Below are 24,617 nucleotides of genomic sequence, written 5' to 3'. Positions count from 1 at the left end.
TCACTGTACTTCAGTGGCTGCCATGATTGGCAGCATTAATGTGCAGAAATGATGTGATGCAATCGTGTCAACATGGACCATCTCAAAGGAAAGTTTCTAGCATCTTGTGGAATCCATGCCATGAGGAATTGGGGCTGTTTTCAGAGCACAGGGAGGCCCTACCCCAGAAATACTATGTTGTTCCTAATGCAGTGCTTGGTGTATATTTAGACACATTTTTATTGAGCAAAAAGATCACCATTCAGTGGGTACATTCAACAGGGAACTAAGCACTTCCTACGTGTAGCCGTGCCACACTAAAAGCTTTCCAGTGTTTCCTTCTAATTTCATGCATTTCATTTCATTTAATTAGCTCGCTAGCAGTGTATTGGTCGTATTAGATTTTGAGTGAAAATACAGAGCAAATCCGGGGGGAAAAATCACAAAAGATTAGAAAAAAATCTGGTCAAGAGTCTGCAATCCCTTGTAAATCAGGGTGGGGTGATTCTGGGAAGCTGAAAACTTCTCCTCAGGTTTTTATCAATGAAATGTCTCTATGAAATGTCTGAGAGCTGCTCACTGTATAACCCCAAGAGGAGCATGGTTGGAAGAGCACAGGCTCCACCAACCGACCCATCTTTTACTGGTTTTCTACAAACACTTTGTACGAGTGTATGTTTACTCAAATAGCACAGGGATCAGTTGCATTAGACTCTCTGTATTGTACTGTACAATATCTACAGTACTACTCCCTGTGTATAGTTTAACTGCGTATAAAGTATTTCTATTCATAAGATGATTTATTAGTTATGGTTAATCTGAGCCAACACAATGATTTATTGCAAGGTCTGCATTCAGTATCCTGTCAGATCTAATTCTCCTGGTGTGAGTAGAAACAGACCAAGTCCACCCAACAGAGATGCACTCTGACAGCCACTGAAACATTAGAGCACTGTGAGTATGGACCACAGAAAGGAATAGAATTAAATCATTTGCCTCAACGTAAGAAAATTTCATGCTGAAAATTAGAAGGAGATGAGTTTAGCAGGGAACAGTTGCAATGTACATTCCTCTGTGATGATTGCTTTACTAATGAATGCCAGTGCCCCATGAACACCACAAAATATTATGTGTTGTTGCTTTCCCCAGAGTAAATCAGTGTAAACATCTTGCCTAGAATGCTACCAATACTGATACCAATACTACCATCACATATCTGCTTGACCTGTCAGAGCTCCAGCCCTCTGGATCATTCTCTCACCTACAAAATGTCTAACTGTGAACCTTATACTTTCTCCTTTTAAACTATGTTGAAAACAGCCATTTGTCTAATATATTTTGTGCAGCTGTTGGATGTTGTTGTGATACATTTACCTGCCTTTATGTTTACTGGTGAAAACTAAAAGCCCAATAAGACTGAATAATCGTAAATTCAAATCAAATGTAATGGAGAATTTAATTGTTGCTAGACAGTAAAAACTGCTCTATTGGTTGCTATTTATATGCTATTTATATCGTTTGAAAGACTGACTTTGTGGACAGGCCTATACAAACCAGAGTTTTCCTGGTGCAATTAGTTGGAAAGGACAGCAACTGAGTTTTGTGCAAAAGTGCAAACCCCTGTGATTTTTTTTTTTTTTTTTTTACCAGGCAGGACATGAAAGGACTTTGATTTGATCAGGGGGGTAAAAGGGCGGGGTTTCTGAAAAATTTGTGATGTCTTGATTGGTTGAAGTATATGTTTACGCCTACTGTTCCAGGAAGTGACCATGTTCCAGGAAGTAAAAGTTTCATTCAGAAGGTTAGTCCTTTTCATGCAGATGTCTCCTGATATCACAGGTAAGACTCCATGTTCTTGGCCTTCTAACTTTAGATAAACTTTGTTCATATTACAGTATCATGTTCTGTTCAGGTTGGATTTTTAGTCTGCTAACAAGCACATGTGGATGGCAGTGCGGGTCAGTAGTTTGTTGAGCTTCTCGGTCACTGGTTGGTCGGTCCAACCATCCAACTTAAGTCTGGTTTGGTGTAATAAAGAGGCCACAAGACAAATCTAATTTTCGAACAGAGTAAAAATCAAACAACATATTTCTCTGATAAGATTTGAAACTGTATGGTGAAAAGATTCCCAGGCTCTGGGATTGATCAAGTTTCAAGGTGTGTGTTTAGGTAATGACAGTATCTGGAGCTTTCCCAGTGTATGAATACGAATAAACCTGAAGTCAAATTCACTGTGTCAGAGTGTAGGAATATTCTGGCACATTATCAGGTGTTGTATTACACCGCTTTCATATTCTTTGTCTCTTTTGGGCTTGGGGCCTTGAACTCAGCAACTGAAAAGAATTGGAAATGACCTCAAATGTTCCTCCGTGTGTTTATTTGTATGTTTCTCATTCTCAGTGATTTGTCTGGTGAGTCCTTTCTCAAGTTGCAAGCTGCTGCCGTTATGGACGGTCATTTTTAGAACATTTATTGAACACTCATGCAGTTGTGGACACAATCCTACAATCTTTTCTTCTCCAAACCCTCATGGACTTTAATCGATGTCACCTGTGTCGTCAGTGTTGGTGTCTGAGGGGAGGAGGGTGCGAGGCCTCAACACTCAGTAACAGGAAAGAAACTGAGAAATCATGTCACCTGGACAGAGACATCTCTATGGACAGTAAAGTGTGAGGCAGATATTTCTGACTGTGGTTTAATGAAATTGAGTGTATATGTGGTGTTCTTGTGATTTCGGAGACATTGTTTTAAAGAGTTTTAAAGTGAAAATACCAAAACCAACAATGAATCGATCCTACTATTAAGCATTGATTGTTAAGTCAAAGCCTAATTTATCTTATTCCCCTGTGTCACAGAGCTCCATGTCCATTGGTTACATGTTCTTTCATCACGATGAACATGGGCATTGCAGTTTATTTTGAGTTGATTCCACATACGCCTTCCAGGTGCTTTAAATACTCACTAGCCCACTATATCTGGGCCTGAAAATAGTCCTCAACAAATACACTATTGACTTGAGTAATGTGCATTATCCAGCTGTTTTAGGATATTTTTTTGTTTAAAAAAAAAAAAAAAAAGAAACTATATATTTGTCATTTTTAAAGATTTATCTCCTCAGTACAGCCGACGGGTTTGGGGCTGAGTGCCACAGACAGGCAGCAGAAGTGGAAAAGTGTTGACAGACAGGTAGACTGAAACATTGCTGGTTTAGGTATTATCGAAGGATTTTTTTTTTTTTTTTTTTTAAATAAAAGAAGTATAGAATAACATTAATTTCATCCTTTAACCAGAGATACACAAGATATCATTGTTGTTATGAAAATTTGTAGTTCTTATCCAGAATTGACCAGTATATAGATTAGATTTTGCTTTGGCTTTTCGTTTTTAACTAAGCTTGAAAAAACAAATTCTGTCTTGGCAACAAAATAATAGAGAAGATTCATGTTAGCGTACTTAAAGTCAACTCTCCTCACAGTAGGGGATCCTCTCATATGAGTTATTATTAGCAAAGCACAGTCTAGACACCACCAAATTTAAGGCCAGAATAAAACATAAAGCACAATTGAAATAAGTGTTCTTGATCTTAATGCACATTATCACAGCGTCCCAGGGATAAAACACTTTAAAGTCAGTCATAAGGAAGAGAAAGCCTGAGGGCTCTTTAGGCTGGGTACATGTCCCTGATGCACCCAGCTACTTTAGCTGTCATGCAGCAATATTTCAGAGCCTTTGCTTATGCTTGGCTTAAGCCATTTAGCAGTGCCCTGGTTAACTGAAACCGACAAAACTTCTGATTCCAGCCTGATCTTAGAATAACACCCCTGGCGATTGTGAAGCTGTCCTCACCCATTTCATCCAGTGTGGTCCCCCAACTGCATTTGTAGCTGACAGAGATGCAGAGGAAGATGCCTTATGATGTTACAACTGTTACCCAGAGAATTAAATCAATTGGAAACATTAAAAAGAGAAATCAGATCTGACTGACAGTTGTAGAAGGAAAAGGGGAGAGACTAAAGGGCACAGAAGTGCCCTCACATAAGTAAAATATGATAGCATTTGGCCGCTTAAAGCCAATGGGTTCTCCAAATGCTAAAGTGTTAGATGATTCCAGTTGAATATTGGCCATGAGTTGCTCTTTGCACAAAGTAGTTGCCCAGAATAATTCAGAGCAACAACACTGGGTGATCAGATGTTTACAGATGAGTAGAAATGTGCACATTGGCAATGTGAGAAGTCAAATCTGCTCATGACACTGGACAAAATTTCACTGAACATTACAGATGCAGTGTTACTCAAGTATAGGGCTTAAATGTGGCTGCTTTTGCAACGCATTATCTTGAGCTGACAGTTTCAATACTACGACAATTTCTGCAGCATAGAGCTAGTTGGCTAGCCGGCTTCTTGTAATTCTCTGTTAGCTCTGTGAGCTTAACATTTTCATCTTCCTCATTAGTGTAAATCCAGTTATTTGGTCCCTGTTCAGGAGAAGCTCATAGGTAAGCAGCTGAAGCTGCTTTTAACAACACATCCTCTGGAAATGCAGCAACTCTTACTTTGGACATATGGAAATATGAGAGTGTTTTTGATTAAAGTTCACAAAGTCTGTGCTATAATGTTGCTATAATTTTAATGCTAATATTTGAACTTGCTGACACAATTAATAGTAGCAGTTTGTGCAGTGGACAAAGAAGAACTGTATGGCTATGTCCTCTATGTGTTGCCATATTATGCTCTTTTTGTACCTGGTATACTGTACAAGGACTCATTTTTTTTTTACTGTGATGGAAATATCTTAACTCGAGATACACATACTACATTTTTAGAGCTTTCCCGTTGCATCTTATGGTCTTTTTTTTTTCAGTAGATAGACTTTGCTTAGTTGTCATCAAGGAACCTGAGTCCAAAACTTGTTACAGCAAGTTATGGACCAGGAGTCATTGGACAGCTGAATGACCAAGGAGACCATCCATGCCTAACCAAATTTCCATAGGGTAGAGTTGGTGTTTTTTTTTGATTGTCAAACTACTCCACAACTGGTTAAATAGTTAGTCCTATTAGTATAATTCTGTACTAATGGGAAATGTAATATGTGCACCGACCGATTTTAATTGACTTAGGAAGCCCACTGTCAATGAAATGTTTTGAAGTGGAATGCATGATTTAATTTGTGGATGGCATTGCGCAACAGCGCCCATCAGAAGCACACTTAAAGTATGCATACTGACCTTTGAGGTTTCTTAATTTTGCCACTTCGGCAATTGTGAACACACTACAAACTGAAAACCTGCTGAGAATGAATACGTAATGATTTAGGACACACTTTATGAATCCCATCAAGAAAAGAATGTAATGACTGACTACCGAAAAGAAAAATGCCTCTGACATTGTGTGGCTTGTATATATTTTTAACACTGCGCAGCTTTCTTTTTTCAGCACTGATGTATAACAGTGTTGTCTGTGGGATCCAGCAGACATATGACACCACAGTGCAGCAGAGCACCCGGACTATCTGTAAAATAAATGTAGTTTATAAAGGCCAGCGTTTTCGTCACAGCATGCTCATGCTAAAAAGTTAATTAAGCATAGTCCTGTGCACATGAACTTTAAGCTTGTATTAGCAGTCAGATGAGATCTGCCGTTAGGTGCACCAAGCTAATTATGTGATGATAAATCTTCTATGGCATGAGGTAATTTCTCATTGCTCTTTAAAGATAGTAGAGAATGTGGCAGATAACTGCTTGAAGCCTTTGCGAGTCAGCAGCGGCTAAGCTAAATGTGGCAGCAAGTGTCAGGCCAAATCAATACACGCTTCCCAGGATTCCTTTGGTGCTATAATTCAGGCTGTGGTGGGCACTGACCCTGGGGAGGCCTGGGCTCTTGTTTTCTTGCCCTGTTTTTTCATAAGCTGTTGCACTTTTGGATATGACAGCACTGAACACAAGCTAATTACCTTAAAAAAAAAAAAAAGAGCAGAATTTGTGCTATAAACCGCTTAGCTCATATCTGAGGCAAGCTGAATCCTCTCTTACCAACACTGGGCAGCTAGCTAGCCCGTGATAAGTGGGTTGTGTAGAAGGAGAAGAGGATGGTGTTTCACAAAAATTGTGGATGACCTCAAGCTCAAAAGCCGTACAATTTTCACTTGCTGTGAAACTGAACTGTTAATGTGTGGCGCATACATGATTTATGTGTCAAATTTTCCCTTTGGATATAAAGCTTTGGTCAACTGTTTCACCTCACCAATTCATCATTTGACTAGCATGAACTGCATTTTGCGGATATTTCTTCAAGAGAGGCCCCCGGTGTCTTCCAGCTGATTTCACAGATCCCATTAAGTCATAATCTTGTATTATCTGCCTTAAAATAACAAGAGATAATCCTGGCATCAGGCTAATCAGCCATGAAATTGAGGAATCTCCGTGACTAACTGGATTCCACTGCAGCAAGTTAACACATGATGTGTAGAATGTGCAACAATTATGTGAAAAAAGTAGAGTTTGCATCCAAAAAATGTACACTTTTTAATGTTAATATTCAGCATAAAGAAATTTAAATCCTTTTTGAATATAAATATGAACTTCTGGCAAATTTTGAATCATTTTTCTTATTTATAACAGGACTCACAGGCCACAAATAAAACCACATCTCCTTCCTTCACTCACCGGGAGAGATCATTTAATCCAGGACGAGGAGCTACAGGAGTGCGAGGGAGGATTTCCAGAACATCACATCTTCCCTTGTAAGTGGTACTCACTTACTTAAGCCATCAGCCACTCATTAAAAATGTAAAATTAACGTTTTTAAAGTGGAACATGATTCTGCTTTGTGCTCAGGAGGCAGTGAAGCACGACACTCGCATATGAAATGAATTTGGTCATCCCCCTGGCAACAGGGAAGGAAAAGGTGCATTGAGTGAAACGAGAGCAGATTGCTTTTATTTTTTATTTAGAGCGTTATTCCAGACACTGAGTCACAGATGCCCTGCCACTGTAAAAATCCTTCCTGCTCAATTGAGGCTGTTGGAAGAAAATGTTGAAGGCGTGGGTCTCTATAGGGAAAATATGAAAAGCAATGATGGATTTTTATTTGTCTCAAACATGATTTTTTTTATTTTATTTTTTTTATTTTATATATATTTATAAATATGTCACTGATTTGGGCTGTTGACATTATATTCCTCTTGAGACAGTCTACTAGCATCACGACAAAGCTGACATAATACCATAAATAGCGTGCTATTTACTGTTTTTTTTTTTTTTTTTTTTCCACTTTGTCATTGATGTGAAAATGAAATGGGTGAGTGAACAGCTGAAGTGTGTGTGAACTTTAATGCATTTGTTAACAGGCAGGGTCCTTTATAAAATGCACCTTTTGTTCACACAAATGTTTGGCCCTGGGCTATGGCCCTAAACTTAAATGTAGTTGTATTAATGTGTTCCGGATGTGTTGGGTATAATGTGTTCCATATTGTCAATGTCCTGCATAAACAGTGTATCCAGTTTCTTCAGGATTTAGTTTAAATTATCCTCTGTCTACTAGAGCCTAAACAGATAAATCGGACAGCTGTTACTGTATTATAGACCCATATACTGTATATCGACTGATATACAAGAAGACATTGCAGTAGACAAAAATATGTTTGCTGTAATTTAGAAAGTGTCATAATTACATGGTGATGTTCAGTGCTAATTAGCAGATTAGCGTTCTAACACACTAATTTAATGTGGAAAACATGCTAAACATTAGCTTAACATCAGCTTGTTAGCAATCTGGTGTTAGCATTTAGTTTCGTTCAACTGTAAAATGTCCTGCCCAGAACATATCTTGGTTTAAAAAGTCATTAAACATTTTCGGCCAAAAATTTCTTAGCAATAAGTTCAGTCACTGGAAATTTTCTGGGCTTTCAGGCACATCTCGTGGCCTTCATCAGCGTTTGAGTCTGCTCAGTTGTCCTGAAGATGTCATCGTTATGACAACTTATGTTATATGTAGCATTACATCATGTAATATTATGACTACAAGGCAAACCCCACCTGCTAATGAAGGCCACAAAATGCAGTTGAAAGCTCAGGAACATTGTTGACCACAAGTTGACCTTATGCATAGATTTTTTTTTTTTTTTTTTTTTTTTTTTTTTGTGGTCAAACTACTATTTCCAAGGTCAACAATGAACCGTCAAGATGAATTTATATATATATTTATTTAAATATCGTTATCAACAATATTTGTTTGTTATGCATATATGGACACACATTGCCACTTACAGCATTAGGATTTTTAATCCTTCAAATGTTTATCTGTATTGGCATAATGATGATGATAATAATAATAATAATAATAATGAGAATTGGCATAATAGCTTATGCTTTTTACAATGTGCCAGCTGGGACTAGTAGCAGTAAAGTAGTAAAACAGTAACACAAGTGTGCCTTGTTCCCTGAATAGTACATTGCAGTTCTAATAATCTCATGGTTTTAGCTACTCATTAGCCCAATCTTCACATTTCCTTACAGCTTCCTCGAGCTCCTACTGTGGAGTTTTAAGTAAGGAACTGAGAATTTAAAGGCACAAATCATTTCCCCTTCTTGTCATCATCAATCATAATTACACAACAATTTCTTCACCTTGGATCAATTTGTGCCATTGAGATCAAACAGCAGTGTTAATGGGTGCCCAGATTTCTCTAAAGGTAATCTATATCATGTGGTGTTAGCAGTGGCCTTTCAAGCCTCAAGTCTGCTCATGCTGTGTATTGTTTGTCACTGAAACAGTTCTTCCCTGCGGCTAAAGCGTAAATATATTCTTTTGTCCCTTCCACATGGTTGATCACAGTCTTGGTCAGCCATGTAGATAATCATGGCTACTAAAAATGTAAAAATACACCTAATGATTATATAATTAGATAAAAACACAATACTTTGTCTTCACATTTAAAAATAAAACATTAAGTATTTTTAAAACTAATGTTTAATCTTGGAAACTAGGTTTTGCATGATAAAAAAGATCTGCTTTTTAAATGTGGTCGCTCCCCTAATCACTATTGACAAGTGAACAAGCTCTAATCATCATTGTTTCACTCACAACACAAACTGGGTCTTCAAAGGTTTCACCCACATTGCAATTACACCAAATTACTCTCACCACTGGAATCAGTGAGGGGCTCTGTTTTCAACCCGCTCTGCCCGTAGACAGGATATTTCCAAATGTTTTGAATGTACGTTGTGGAAAGGGTGGTTAGGGACATGGAAAGAAATAATGTACACCATCATGCCACTCATACCAGTTGGATAAAAGGGGGATGTAGCAGTGGGTATGGCTTCACACAAAAAGGGATATAACAGCCATGTTGTGTGTCTATCATCAAGCAAAGGAAGATGCAAAGCATACTTTACTGATCCAGTCAATCACCAGAGAAGCGCTTAAGAGCTCACATCCAGATGCAACAGTCCTGCTAATGTTTCACAAACTTGATGGTACAATGATAAAACCAAAACTATACATGAAATTTCAACTAAACAAACTTCTAAATAAAACAATCGCAACTCAAGGTCCACTGACTAGCCTCTCCAGGGGCTTTCAGCTGTACCACACGGTCTTCAAACACAGGCAACATCCTGAAAATGCCTTCGATGAAATCATAACCGCTCCTGATCTTGTCAACTGAACCATGAAAAAGTGATCACACTGATGAAGACTGTGTGTTACAGTGGAAAGCTCTGGAAAAAGCTAGTGAGCAGACCTAGAGGTGGCATATTCTGGATAGCACTGGTGGATTAATGGGCATGTGTGCGTGATCTAGTCATTTCTGCTCCTTTTTTTTTTTTTTTTTTTTTTTCAGGCAAAGTTAGCGTTTTAATTTTTTGAAAGACTGTCAAAATAAAACTGGTGGCCGGTTTCCCCAGTCTGCCATTTTCCGACAAACAAATTTTAATGAAAACTGAACAGGCAGAATGTACAGACAACATAAGAGGAACATCCAGGTTGGGTTAATCAGTTTGCCTGAGTTACTGTAGAATGAGACCAAGCAGTTGGACAAGGAATTAAAGATCAGTTGTTGGACTCCTCAGCCAATTCCATCGCATTATTCCAAACTGCTTTGAACCAAATCATAAAGTCACAGTGCTTAAAAGGCATTAGCATGCATACCCAGGAGGTGTAACACTATAGTGTTGGGAAATACTGTAAGAAACAGACTGCAGCAGATGAAAGGGCATGAGCCCATTACTGTTCCTTATATGATGTGTTTGTAGTTAGCAGGAGGCAGTTCTTTCTTACCCCCATGTACTGTAGTTTAAGCACCCTGTCACTTTAAACTAGCAAGATCTGAAATTCTGCTGGGTGACTGCTGAGAATCCTAATGCCCTGGGAGTTGTATCCTGTGGCTCCTTTTGGCTCAAAATCAAACCCAGAGAGGCACAAGGAAGAGCCAAACAGCAGCAATGCCCACTTGGGAAAGGCTAGTAATGTCATCTCTCAACAAGTTTGTTTGGGATCACAGGGTACACTGGGTACAGGCCTGACAGTCCAAAGACAATTCATTTTGTATTCTTAACTATAGTCATTAAGAGGTCTGTATCAAAGAGATGAAGATTGATGATGTTCAGGACTGAAAACAGCAGAGTCTTAGTGGCTGATTTGGCCACATGTTTACTTGTTGCTGAAATAGTTCTTCCTTTGTTTTCATGAATTCTTCTTCAGGTCTGAAATATGAAGCTTCTTAAAGGCGGGTGCAAACAATTACGACTGTTGAGCCGGTTATGAATATGATTTGGGTGTGATAACTGGTCGGACCACGTTGGACTGGGTCTGTTCTGGGTCCGTTGGTGTCGACAGTTGGCAGATAAAACCATATAGTGTGTGATATGTAAAGATTCTAATATTAGGTCTCTAGATCCGGTCTCTGCCAGTTTTTCTCATAGAGATTTTTCAAAACATGTTTGACATTTGCGAATTACATTAGCGATAGATGACGTCTCGTGTGTGTCACCCGAGGGAGACATACTAGTACATAAACAGCTGTAGCTACGCTGCCCATGCCTCTCCATCCAGGATCTCACCCAAACTATATGCTTTTCTCTTGCTTTTTTTTTTTTTTTTTTTGTGGCCTTTTGAGCAAATGTTGTGCTGCATAAAAAACAGTACAAGCTGCTGGTTGCTCTCCATGTTTGTTTTGGTACGAGAACATGTAATAGTTGACATTCTTGCAGGATTTGCAGGGTTGTCAGAGCTCCAGAAAGATTAAAACAACGGCAACATTTCAAACAGCAAAAACAGTTTGCTTAGTCTGTCAATCAAGTGGGATTTCCGGAGGATGTGGATCCCACCTCTTGAAAGCCTTTACTGCTGACCTGTGACCATCATGGCCACCAGCCATGTACGTTATACTTAGAGACAAACCTTTTCATGATCATTAAACGAAACATTATGGGGAATCACAACATAGTGCTCTTGTGTGTCCTCGGTTCAGTACCAAATATTAACCATTAAGTCAGTGAAACTATTAATTTTATCACTGAGGGGATGATTGCAGCAGCCACAGAGCTGAGATCATGTTTAAATAACTAATTAATAATTTGGTTTATTTTTCATCGCCAGAAATATGCTCGCAGTCTGTGGTTTACAGCACTATCTGGGATACTATCATTGTCTCTGCTGAAAACCTTGCAACAATAACTTAAGTCTATGTCACTTGGAATATGTCCACTTCACAAACACCAAAGTGGACCTGGTTCGGCAGCATAGCTTGGCCTCCTTTTTGAAAAATATTTTCATTTTTATGTAGCTACTGTAGAAATGCTTCTATTTGTGAATGCGTTGTGCATTGTTTGGGTTTCTTTCAAAACGCACTAGGCAATGGGTTTTGAGTGTATAACAATATTTATTGAGGTTAGCAAAAAAGAGAGGCCTTGGTAATTAAGCTCGATCAATGGGATGCACCTTGATTAAGTGAAGACTTATATTAAGATAGGAGAGAGGACAAAATCCCCCACAGTCTAGATACTGGTGGTGTTAGAGTAAAGCTGGCAGGTGGTTGTTGCAACCTTTTGAAAGGGACTTTGGTGATGGGGAGGTGCTGGGTTGCACAATAGTAGGTCTGAAAGAATCACAGAAACAAAGCTTCATTTGTGTAGGCCAAATTCTAAGAAAAAGACAATCATTGCTGTGCACATTTAGCATTTTAATCCATTTTAGGCCGCACACTGTAGACAGAGAGATTACATTTACGTTATAACTGTGGTTGCTGCCCTAAAATGTACTGGTTGACCATGAAGATTTTTTTTATTAATTTAGCAACTGGTCAAATATTTATGTGATAGCACACAAAGTTTGAGCCACATATTCAGCATACTGCTCGAAAATGTGAACAGAATTAACATGACAGCATTCTCTTTTATAGTGCATTCACATATACTGTACAGCAGAAAGCATAATTGTTCTACATCAGCTTTGCATCAGCTCGTGGCAAAAAAAAACAAACTGTCAGAACAGCTTTAGTGCTTTATAGCTCAGAGGAAACACAATACATTTTATACACTTGATTGCCACTGCAACAACCAAATCTCAACCAAATCCAAATATGAGGATGCATGCGAGCAATGCCCGTAACTTTGGCACCAGGGAGAAATCAAATCAAATGTTTTTCAACTTGCAGTTATCCAAATGCACTAAACAAGACTGTTGATTTGGCTGTCATGCACACTGCAGCCCATCCTCCCACAGCTTGTAAATAACCTGTTATAAAAGACTTAATTTTGATCTCCCTGTTTCCTTTTCCATGATAAATAGCTGGTTTTTAATTTCCAAATGTGTGGGCGTTTAATGAGGCCTAAGACATTTTATTCTCCTGCTATAATGCTGTCTACAAAACTGTGTGCTGCCGAGTGTAATCATGCAATGCTATCTGGCACAGACACACTCTGGCGGCAGCGAGGCAAAACCTGCAGCCCAGAACTGCTCCACTTAAGGGAGGCTGATGTGAGAGGAGCAGACAGGCGAGAGTGGAAGGCCCTCCAGTCATGCAAAATGCAAAAGAAATATGACTTTATTACAGCTCCCTAATGGTGACATAACAATCTGTTCAGCCACTTCCCTCCAAATGTCAAAGCATTTTGGGAGAGTGCCTCGTTCTACAGGATAGGATGGGTTTGAAAGTCCCTCTGAATGAATGAGTTTGAACCCAATCGAGTTTGAAATGCAGCTTTGACCAGCTCATCTGTGACAGCTTTTATTTATTTATTTTTTGGTTGTTCTCCATGTCAGAGCAATAAATGTCCTGACAGAAGAAAACAATGCAAAACAATCTGTTAGGAACTGTTGCCTTTGTTCACTGCAGGGGTTCCTTTTGATACAATATGTGCTGTGTATTTATTAACTCTATATAACCACTTGAAGAAATATAGATATTTGGAATTGATCTCATATGATTTTTTTTATTTTTTCTCTGAATGAGATGAGAAGATTGGTACAAATCTCACGTCTGCGTGTTGGTATGGATCTAGAGCTTGGAGGCAATTGGCCCAGGTTGGCATAAAGATCTAAAGTCTACCCATCCACCCACTGCACCCAATTGTTTGTTTGCTAGCATGTGTCTAGACCTCTGAATATGTCAGATTTACAAAATGTAAGGCTGAAATGAATGAAGTAAAAAAAGATGACTGGTTATCAGGCTATTGGCTTGCCACGAAATACATATGTACCTCCCTGTATAACCACAAATTGTCATTTTTACTGTTTGTGCATTGATTAAACAAACATGATAGACTACAACGTTTAGTCTATTTGAACTCTGCGCAGAGTTAGGCTATCCGTTTCCTCCGCTTCCATTCTTTATGCTAAGCTAAGCTAATCACCTCCCAGCTGGAGCTCCATAAACTTAACGCACAGACGTGAAGTCTTCTCATCTAATGCTCATCTAAAGGACGTATTTTAGGCTGCATCTGGTCATATTTCTGCCGCTCTGTATTTAACAGCACATGTCAATTTCCGTCATGAAAGTGTTAACTTTTATCCAACTGTTTTAAGTCTTTCATTGACCTACAATATTTCTTCCCAGTCCAAATATCAGTGATTTCTGTGAAACTTATACAGCTACTCAACAATGCAGATTTGTTCTTGTACCTTTTTGTTCTTGAGCGAAGGGTTCAGACATACACAACAAATCTCATTCTAGGACTTCTGTCTGTTTTTAAATTAATTTTTCCCTGAACAAGTCCAAATATGAAATGTCAAAAGGCTCTATTTTTACTTTTTTTTTTTTTTTTTTTTTTTTCTTCCTGTTCACACACTAACCGAATGCTTAGACTTCCGATGCAAAGTCTCACACAGATACTGGTCATAACCCTCTCAGGGCAACAGTACCAAAGGTTCACTATTTGATGCCCAGTGATAAATTCTTAACCAGGAACATTTTGTAGCTATCTATTTGTGGATTTAAAAGATAAATAAAATAAACCAAAACTCTGTTTTCTCTTTTGTAGGGTCGTGGAATTAAAGTGGTGAATAATTCATGGCTGAAAGCATCCGTCATCTCTCCAAGCTGCATCTTCTCCTGGACACCAGGGGATTTGAAGGCAAGTTATAAGCACAGATATTTATGAAGCGTTGTTTGATTTCAAAGGAAACAGATGCTGTCATGTCACCTCACCACTCACCTGTTTTTAAAGTGCCATGTCCTGTAGACAGACTAACACAGGAAATCACCTTTCGGCTTCATAGTTTGGAACCTCTATCTCTAATAGAAGATGGAAGCAGGACCTTTAGGGACTCACTGATGTTACAGTAGAAAAAAAAATATGGAAAGTTACTTCACATGTGAAAGAGAAAAGCAAAAACGCTGACAGACTTTAGCAGAGGTACTGTAATACTATGGATTACTGACAGTATGGATGAGATCACTGAAAGTCATTAAGGGCTCAGTAACTACCTTTAGCTTTCAGCATAATGTAAATAATTTTTCTGTTTTTATATCAGAACTAGTTACTACTAAACAGACTCTTCAGTATCATTGTAGAAAAATGCGTTAATGGTGAAGACAGACGTCTATTTTGTGTTCTGTTTGCGATTTTCTTAAAATGAGTACTGATCATTTCAGTCCAAAAACAAACAACCAATCTTATCATTCTCTGACTTTGCAGACCTGGAACACCTGTGTGTGTCTGGGAAGTTATAATCCGTGACATTTAAAAAAAGCCTGTATTGTTTGTTGATGAGCTTTTCATTAATCAAAATCGCGCACACACACACACACACACACACACACATTTTATACCTTCAGTATCTGCCCCTTCGTTAATCCTGCATTTACAGGCCAAAGTGAATTGTTTTAAATGATGTCCCTGAAATTTAGTGTTTTTTGGCATATGGCCGAATTGACGGAGACAGTTGTTGACAGTCTGAAGTGGCTGTGACCTGTGACCTTTTTCAGCACATCATTCATCTTAGCCGATGAGTAATGTCGACAGCTGGTGTCGGTACTGGCTCGGATAGCCGATGACAGGTCGTATGAGAGTCTTCTGAGTGTCAGATCACGATGTCGATGAGAGCTCAACCTCAGGCTGCTGTCATGCTGGTTCCCATCGTTGGCTGAAATGTACTGTGGGGAACATGTTCGAGCCTTTATCACCACTGTGAGCAGATACAGTAGATTATTTTGTGCTTTAAAAAATATCAGCTGCCATTGCGACTATTGACATTTTCATAATATAGCCAGTTGATGGTCTTTTCTGCACAAAGTATGATAGCTGAGCGTCCATCACGCAGTAATTAACAGAACAGTCAGTTCTCTTGCACCATCTGTATCCGCATGTCACTCCGATCCACTGGATTTGTTTCAGATGAGTGGTTGCAACAGAAACGGCTGGGCTGTTACAAAATGTGTTTCAGTTGGGATATCCAGCGAGGGCCAAAGAGCCGGTGAACGGGTCAGAGCTTCTGGCACCAAGGCAGCTTCGCTGTTTAGCTCTAAAGTGAACAGCGCTGCTCCAGAGAGTCGCCTTAGAGGAGAAGTGGAGTGGGAAACCGCTCGTTAATTCGTCACACTGAAAACAATCATACTGTGGCATTAGATCACAGCTACGGTCAAACAGTGTGACCCGCTGCCACAAAAATGATCTGACTCATCATTAGGTGTCGTTTTATTTGCTTTTCTCTTTAAGGCATTCAGGTGATGCTTTTACTCGGAGCGACTTTCAGTGGGTCAGCAGGTAGGAGCTTAGTGCCAGTCGACAGTCATCAATTGGATTTTGATTCACAGAGCCAATAAAAAGTTAATAAACTTCAGTTGCTGACAGTCATAATATAACAAGGCTTTAACCCTTTGTTTTAATTGGTGTTGCATGGAACATAAAACACACCTTAATTGATACTACAGAATAAATCATAGTAGGACATATGTGGGTTTTAGTTCGGGGCACCAGTGCTCTGCGCCAAACCAGAACCTTCTTGTCTAAAATGTAGGCACCATATTTGTTCAGGTTAAACCATTAAATATTCCATGCTCCTACTTGGCACGACAACACACATTTAATTTGTGCCTGCAGATCGTGTTTGATCTTTTTTTTTTTTTTTTTTTTTTTTCCCGCTCCATTTATGGAATCTGATGTGTGGTTTGCGGTTTGATAGGTGTGAAGTTCTTCGTAAGTACTGAGTTTGATTGTGTTGTGACTGTGTGCGTCATCGCCATTTAAAGCTGCACTGAGGAATATTTTTAAATCGACAATGAATCAAATTACTCTGTATAATATGAAAGGGGACACTTTTACTGACAAATCCAGGGAGAAAGATCGCCTAACTTGGAAGCTTCCATCAGTTCAACAGCAACGACAAGGCTCTAAAACCCCTCCATACACTAATTTTTCAGCACCAAACAGCATAAAGACAAAGTTAGTGACTAGCTGGTGAACATAGTGGAGCATTTTGAGTCAGGTATTTCCCTCAGGGACCAAAAAAAGAGCCAAAATGAGAGTAAATATTGGACATTCATCAGGTGGACAGAATAAGACTCCAAGTAAATACTAATGATGCTCCGTGGATGTGTAAATATGCAAATGTTAGCAAATATTAACGCTCTTTTTAAACCAGCTTAGGGTTATAATATGTCTTCATATTGTCTTCATACAGATGTTGAGGATGATTTTTTTTTTTTTTCCCATTCTGGTTGGACCTCTAATGGTAACTTACAGTAACCGGTTCACATGTTGAGCAGTCATCCAATGTGTGGCTGTGCTGCAAAAGTCAGGGGAAAAGTAAGACAAAGACTTTAAGGATGTGCATTTGTAGATGAGATTCTCGTGTTTTTTTTTTCCCCCTCCAATATTTGATGGCCAAGACGGCAGCAACTGATAATTCCAAACACAAATTATTGAACATCCCTTCAGAAATCGGTGGATGACATCACAGAAAATACCGCATACTTTTTCTACTGCCTGTGTATAAATCCCGTGACTTTACAGGACAGTCTCTTGTCGTTTACGTGCTATGTAACATTGTAGGAGTAAGTTAAGCTCTTGGCTCATGTAGACTGCTTTAATGCTATCGAGAGTAAAGGTTGTTTCTCAGGAAGCTGCTGGTTTGATGGTTCTCTTGTCGCTCTGAAGCCATATGTAATGGTTTAGCTGTAGTGATGACTCAGTCTGTTTTAAGAGTCTCAGGTGCATTTACCTGGCAGGCAGCCACTCGGGCTATTAGCTCATAATCCAGTGATCAACTGCAGCTCGACTTGTATTAGACTCATTCACTGATTTTCCTCTGTGATATGTGTGTTTACGGAGGATAAATTCCCATGACTGAGCTGTTGCACTTGTGATTTCGGGCTGTCACACTGGATGAGCTGAGCGATGTGCAGCTGCTCAGCCCTCGGGGAGTGCCGAGCTGAGAGCACATGCTGCTAATTCAGAGGGAAGCAAAATGGTTGCAGCACAGATTATTACGTTTTTGTGGTGAGAGATGTGGGTCAGGTTATGTTCTGTCGCCAACTGCCTGGAAGAGGATGGTAAATCGGCAGGAAATACACCAGCAGTCAATTAACTGTCACTTTCACATAACAACCTCATATTGAGCCAGCAGTTTATATCCTGTCTTATCTGACTGCTAATTCACACATCTTGCAATCCAGCATTGAAGGGAGACTTATGTTACTTGTTACTTATGTTACAGCTCCCTTAGCATGTTTTCCCATTAACTTTGTGCTCGGCGTGACCTCGCCAGGAAAGAGTGTAGGAAATAATCTAACGCACTGGTTTCCAGTTTGAGGTCGGGACACCACCAAGCAGTGACGAGATAAATCGGAGTCAGTGTTCCGGTTGAGAGATGATTAATGGGTCAGAAAAGAAGAATAAACAAATTCATAGTCTTTTTTTTTTTCTCTAAACAATCAGAGGTTTTGGAGGAACCAACCTGTGAAAGGTGGAACTGTCCAGTGAAAACCATGTATCTCCAAATATGGTAATTTGATTTTTTTTTTCTTCATATTTATAGATTAAGAAAATTCTCCTACTTCTTAAGGTAATTAAAACCCATTGGATCATCATAAAAATGTGTTGTCACTAAGCCGAAAACAAAGCTCATGAAAAGTTGACATTTTGGAGATAAATGATTTTCACCAGAGATTGTCTCACCGCTTTAGGTTGATGGTCAAAAAACTGATCTAAAAGGTCAACAGCCCTGCAAAGGTTTGGGTTTCTGTATCACTCACTTATAAACATCAATGTTGCAATATAACTTCTTTCTGCTAGTGACACCACAGAGGGCAAAGAAGAACAGTGATGAAATATTGTTAAGCATTTTTAATTTTGATATTAATACGCTTCAGTGAAACATCATCTTTTTGAGGAGCATATTTCTTGCTTTAGATGCACCTCACATCCCTGTGATTCAACTTAGGGTATCGCAGACGAGAAGGAGTTTAACAAGAAAGAAGTTCTGTAATTTAATATACGACAGATGGTGCACTTTTTGACCTCTGGGAGCATTAAAGCCCTTGAAAACTTGATTTCAAATCCAAGGCCATAATCTGCTTAATCAGTACTGTGTGGGGGTGATTCAATCAGATTTTATTGAAATCAAATTCAAACATTGCTGAAGTCTGACCTCATCATTCATAGTAAGAAGCTGAAAATAGGTTTTCAGGGCCTTTTTAAAACCGACAGAAACAGCCCCCCACCACCACCAATTTTTGGATTGACGAGGAGCAAGATCTACAATCATCTCAAATTTAATCCGGCCAATTATCATGCCTCATGGTCACACCAGTGGTAGCAGTGAAGTCTGCTGTCCTTCCCCTTATCACTTCTGAAGTGCAGTTGAACTTTCAGACTGTGGTGAGAAACACTGAGCAACATTAAAATAGCAGCGTTTTAAATAATGTAATACAGGAGATCAATTATAACAGCACAATTAATATTTCAGATTTCACAGCATATACCATCCTGGCCCTGAGCAGAAAAGGCGTCACTGAGCAACTAATAACCGGCTATTGATCAGAACCAGAATCCCTCAAGACTAAGAAAGCGATATGTCTACATTCACACACATACAAGATGCACGCGTACAAGTGCCCATACAGACACATTTACTCTGGTGCGAGCGTACGCAGACTAGGTGCCTCCCTGTTACATGTTAGTCACAGAAGCTTCTTTCCAATTCAGTCGATAGGCTTCCATTAAGAGGGGGTAGGCTGTCGAAGCAACCTGTGACCTCCTCTCGCCCTCGGTGGAGCCCGATGGCCTGTGATGTCCGTATCAATATGAATTCCAGCCCCTTTGCACCCATCAGAAGCAATTCCCAGTGTCCATTAGTCTCAAGTATCTGTTTCCTCCAACTTGTATTATTGATTTTGGTGTGTCTCTTTGCTCAGAGCATGTACACTGATCTTGAAGACGGGGACAGCTTCGATAACAGGACAGATTCTATCACTCGGGCATCAAGGTTCCTCTGTATTCTACTTATGAAATGATTTTCGTAACATCTGTCACTCTGAATTCTACCATCGCTCTCACCGCTGCCCATAATAGCCGTGCAGCTGTGTAGCTGTGCGAAGCAGCTGATATCTGATCCTGGATCAGATGTCACGCAGTGTGAAGTTGGCTAGACTGGTGCCCTCGAGGGTCGGGGCTTTTCATCCCGAAGGCCACAATGAAATGACCTGTTGTTGTCATACACAGAGGAATATCCCAGCAAATATCGAAGCACAATATGGTCACATCTCCCTTGTGATAATGAATGCCCCGATTTAAAAAATGTTTTTTTTCCTTCAAAAATTCTCTCCTGCATCTGTTATGAAGAAAGTGTCACGATGGTCTGATAATGACTAGTGTGTCGTCTCGGTATTTAGGATTTTAGAAAGACTGAGGTCAAGATTAACCTCAGACAATATTTCATCACGTGCGGTCTGGGTAAACTAAAATCGGAAAGTTGATAAACCAAACTATTGTTCTCATTGATAATACCAGTTGATCTTGTTATCTTGCTACTAACTGAATGAAGGTGACACATTTCCGGACACATTTCTTGAAAAGTGACTAAAGATCTTTTTTTTTTTTTTTTTTTAATGTGAATGTTACAAAGATGCACACATGGAAGCAAAGAAAGAAGGCCCCTTAAAATGAAGGTGATTGTGAAGCATATTGAACTATTTTTTTATTAATCAAATATTGCATCTATGACTCTTTTCTTTCTAACACACAAGGAAAAAATGCTTATATTAAGGCCTGTACATGAACTCTGACATAGGTCGGTTATGATCCTAGCAGAGTATTTACCCACTTGATTTCCACAAAAATTGAAAGTTATACATAGGGAGAAGTTACAAAAACCTTTTATATCCCCTAAAATAAAGACGACGTGTCCTCAGTGGTGGCTTTGGCCAAGTTTACAATGAAAGGGAGTAACTTTGTTGAGTAAAAGAGATCTGTGCAGTTTATTCTAATTACAGTAATGACCCATGTTTTCTAAGGAAATGCAAAAGCAGTATCCCCAGGGTGCCTTTGTCCTCCTAATGCTTCCTCCCTACTGTGAGTCCAGCATTTCCAAAGTGCGAAGAGCATATGCTGACATTTTGCCGCTCCTCACTGCTCTGACATATTTGCCACTAGGGGGCCTTTGGGGACGAGATTAGATATTGCTTGAAAGCTTGTAGACCGGTTCCTGCGAGAGGAAGATGGATGACCTTTGGCTTTATTTATGTCGTCGCCACTCATGCAGGACCTTTTCATCAGATACGGTCATTGTAATCCCTCAGCCCCCATTCAATTTACAGAGGCACTCTGTCACTGCAGACCACTAAAGTCGACGAAATTAATGGATCAATAACCCCTCTGAAAGCCTGGCGGGAGGATCCAGGTTCCCCCTGTTGCTATCAGGTTACGAGTCATAATGAATGGGGTGTTGTTTATGTTGTAAAGTGCAGCGTCACTGAGTCCTTTGAACAAACCACCCTCTTTGCCTGATCTTACTATACCACTGGAGAGAGTTTTCAGGGATTTGATGGGGACACTGTAAAATGGAAATATGGAAAAAATGTACCACAATTTAATAATGCGTGCCTTATAAGTTGTAGCTAATGTCTTTCATTAATGGCTAATACATTTTTATAAGCTATTACTTAAAAAAAAGTATGGCCAGGTTGTGTTGCCAAATTTTGAAAAAACCCTGTGGGCGATGTTTATCCTGCTTCTGCATGAAACTTTCTTTGTTTTTTTTTGTTGTTTGTTTTTCAAAGCTTTGGTTCATCACTAAGACCCCTCCAATTGTCTGTTTCACCTTCTGGAGAGGGACTTTGAAGAATCTGGACCACAATGCATTTATTGACAATTTACAACAGCAGTGTTTGATTGATTTATTGCAAAACCCATTTTATTAATGTTTTTTTTTTTTTTTTTTTTTTTTAGAAAGTTACAGTGAAAACCACATATCTCCTTATTAAGATTTTTGGATTAATGGGTTGGGAAAGCTCCTCCTTCTTAATACACCATCTAAAACCCATTGAATGATCTAAAAATAAGCACAAAGCTGTTTTTCTTAGCTCATGAATGGTTTACACTGACAGATGGACATAGTTTTCACAGGGCAGCAAAGCATGGACTATGAACATTTATTAGGATAAACGCTTGCCAAAGGGAATTTTCCATTACCTGGCATCCTTTTTAATAAAGGGTATCTTATTAGAAAGTGTTACCAGAAAGATTAAACAAAACCATAATACCGATTAGAGGTGTATTCAAGGTCTAGAATGGGAAAACAAGCTTCATATTTCAGGATGAATTGATGGTTGAATACAGTGCAAATGGAAGAGTTTTGCATAAAAAATATGCCTTTTTTAAAAAAACCCTGAAAAACCTTTAAACCTCAAAGTTTATTCAGGCATGAAATACAACTGTGGTATAAATGTGGTCTTACTTTTACTGGCATCTAGTATGGTGTAGAGACTGTGTTACTGTTGATTTTAAGATTAAATGGACAATGTCATGTTGAAGTTTAAATATACTTTACAATACTTGGCTGCTTTTCAAACTAGCCTGTCACTCTTCAGTTTACTACAGTGTATGTGCCAAGATTAGACATAAAAAGCAGTTATGGTATTTTACAGCAGTCACCGTTCAGCTCTCAAACATCATGTTGGTAAAATTAAACTCCGTCATCACAGTTGGGATGGATCTGACGCAGCAGTGGCCACTATCTCGAGGCAGCTCTAACAGTAATTGGTGGTAATTATAAATCCGGTCTGAGAATGCACAAAGTTAGCTCACGGCAAAACAGGCCTGTTTTTCAGTTTGGAGTGCCAAGTAGTGTGAATGTAGATTAATGGGTCATTATCGGGGTTATTAAACAAATTATTCATATGTTTGGGTCCAGTTACGAACAAGGCCAGTGGTGGAGGAATGATATGGAAATCTCAATCAAAGCTGTCAGTCAGTGTTAAGGAGATGAAACTGAATTTGACAACATGTCCGCCTCTTTGAGCCACCACACATACAAGTGTAGTACGCAAAGAGGTACTAATATGACTGCAGTGTGTACAAACATTGGTCTCCATTTACTTTCTCAGTATTCTCACTGTGATTCAAAATGACTTATCCAAGCTTCACAGGGTCGTTCAATGGGAACTCTGATGGTAAAATGAAGCCGTAGCAGTCGGGTCACATCTCCGCATTTGCATGGTAGTGGCGTGAGAGAAACTCCCCCCGCAATCGTTCAGTGGGACCACATTATCACTTGCAATTTGGGATCAATGGTTTCAAACAATGGCTCTCAGCATTCATACATTTAACATTGAATGGAAACCATGTGCAGTGTGGGTTACTGATGGTCAAACTGGAGAAACGTTGACAGCTCTGGGATGGCCTTGAGGTGCACATCAGCCCTGAATAACTCTGCCAGACTCGCAGTTCTATTTCGTTTTGTAGAAAAAAATGTTTTTGTTGCCACCGTTGGCAGTAAGTCAATCGCATGTATTAAACTACCCAACAATGCTCAGCAGTCATCGATAGCCCTAAATGAGTACATATGGTGTCTTGGCTTTGGGCGTCTTTTTGATCAGGTTGAGGGTTTAATGGATTTTTCTTCGCCTCTGACAGACGAGGCCGGGGTTTTTTTAGCCTGGCTCGGGGCAGACTGCAAGCAGCCGGTGGGGTCATTTGAACCTTGTGGTTGCAGAGCAGAGTGCTGAGATACAAAGAGCCAACGCTGCGTTCACAAGTGTCCGACAGCGGGAGAGTCAGGAAGTCTGGCGACTGTAAACCCCACCCGAACCCACCCCCCCCACCCATCTCAGACACACTCCAAGACACAGCAAGCGGGCACTTCAGCGCACACAGACCTGTACTACCACACTTGTGAGGACATTACATTCAGTATCTGCAGACTTGTACTAATTTTAACCATACTTACTCTATGTATAAACATTTACCCTACCTTTAGCCTAGTACTCATAATTAGTACCTTTTTTAAGGGACAATCCAAATTTAAACAAAAGAGTCACCCCACCAGCAAAAACACAAAATCACCACTAAATGGCAAGTTCTGAATTATTAGTGTCCCGTTAGTAATACTTGTAAATGCAAACAGATGAGAAACGTACTAAATGGTCTGTAATCTATAATGATCTGTAACCTAAACTATCTATGTATGTAAATATACTTTAAATTTACATGAACACACACTCAAAGGTGGTCTTTAACCCTAAAACCTTAAAAAAAAGTGTAAAAGTATGCAGTATTACCTCAATCCTAGCGCTGTGCCTGAAAATAGGGCTTTGCAAGCTTGTGCATTTACATTTGTGTTGCAAGCTTTGCATCTTCAGGTATCCACTTCGAGGCTTCATTTTTTTTTTGACTGACATTGAGGATATTGCCACTAAACTCGGGCTAAATAAGCTTACAACACAGAGTCTATAGGTACAAAGTTTCAATATATTGTCAACCAAACTTTTAAGAATGATATATAAATATCCCCTAATTTTAGGGTTAACTCTTGGCTACAGGGTTGGCCATAAATACTTGAGCTCTTGATATAGGTAATTTGAGTAATGGATGGAAAATCAATTTTAATTTTTATTATTATTATTATTTATTTATTTATTTTAATCTGATCTTACACAATATATGATTAATGTCTAAATGTGACCATTATTACTAGTGCAACAC

The 24,617-nt window shown here is 39.2% G+C and overlaps 1 long non-coding RNA gene across 1 annotated transcript; it reads left to right on the top strand.

The window, feature by feature from the left end:
- The first annotated feature begins 1,707 nt into the window (after nt 1–1,707).
- Nucleotides 1,708–14,554, top strand: LOC120797626. Its single transcript, XR_005708553.1, has 3 exons — nt 1,708–1,818; nt 6,597–6,718; nt 14,457–14,554. It is a non-coding gene; the product is annotated as an uncharacterized LOC120797626 (long non-coding RNA).
- The last annotated feature ends 10,063 nt before the right edge of the window (nt 14,555–24,617 follow it).

This window comes from Xiphias gladius, chromosome 12, assembly GCF_016859285.1.
Source record: "Xiphias gladius isolate SHS-SW01 ecotype Sanya breed wild chromosome 12, ASM1685928v1, whole genome shotgun sequence".
Taxonomy (NCBI): domain Eukaryota; kingdom Metazoa; phylum Chordata; class Actinopteri; order Istiophoriformes; family Xiphiidae; genus Xiphias; species Xiphias gladius.
This window is presented reverse-complemented; position numbering and strand designations above follow the sequence as displayed.